The sequence below is a fragment of the Penaeus monodon genome, chromosome 32 (genome assembly GCF_015228065.2).
Source record: "Penaeus monodon isolate SGIC_2016 chromosome 32, NSTDA_Pmon_1, whole genome shotgun sequence".
Taxonomy (NCBI): Eukaryota; Metazoa; Arthropoda; class Malacostraca; order Decapoda; family Penaeidae; genus Penaeus; species Penaeus monodon.
The window spans coordinates 6,783,909-6,784,128 of record NC_051417.1 but is presented as its reverse complement, the minus strand read 5'-3'; positions in this window follow the sequence as shown (position 1 = coordinate 6,784,128).

Genomic DNA, 220 nt, shown 5'->3' with positions numbered 1-220 from the left:
AAGTCCAAAATGAGGAAGAACGGATTTTGAAAACAAGAGATAAAATTCCAAAGAGCAAGGGACAGGATGAAAAATCCGGAGAAAAAAAAAACGGCAACATTTCGGTCCATGAGCGGCACACAGACGGGCAAAATCAATACGATAAACCCGGCACACAGACGAAGGACCCCATCCATACACGCACCACGAAAACACGTCCCCAGCCTAATGAGCGAGATCG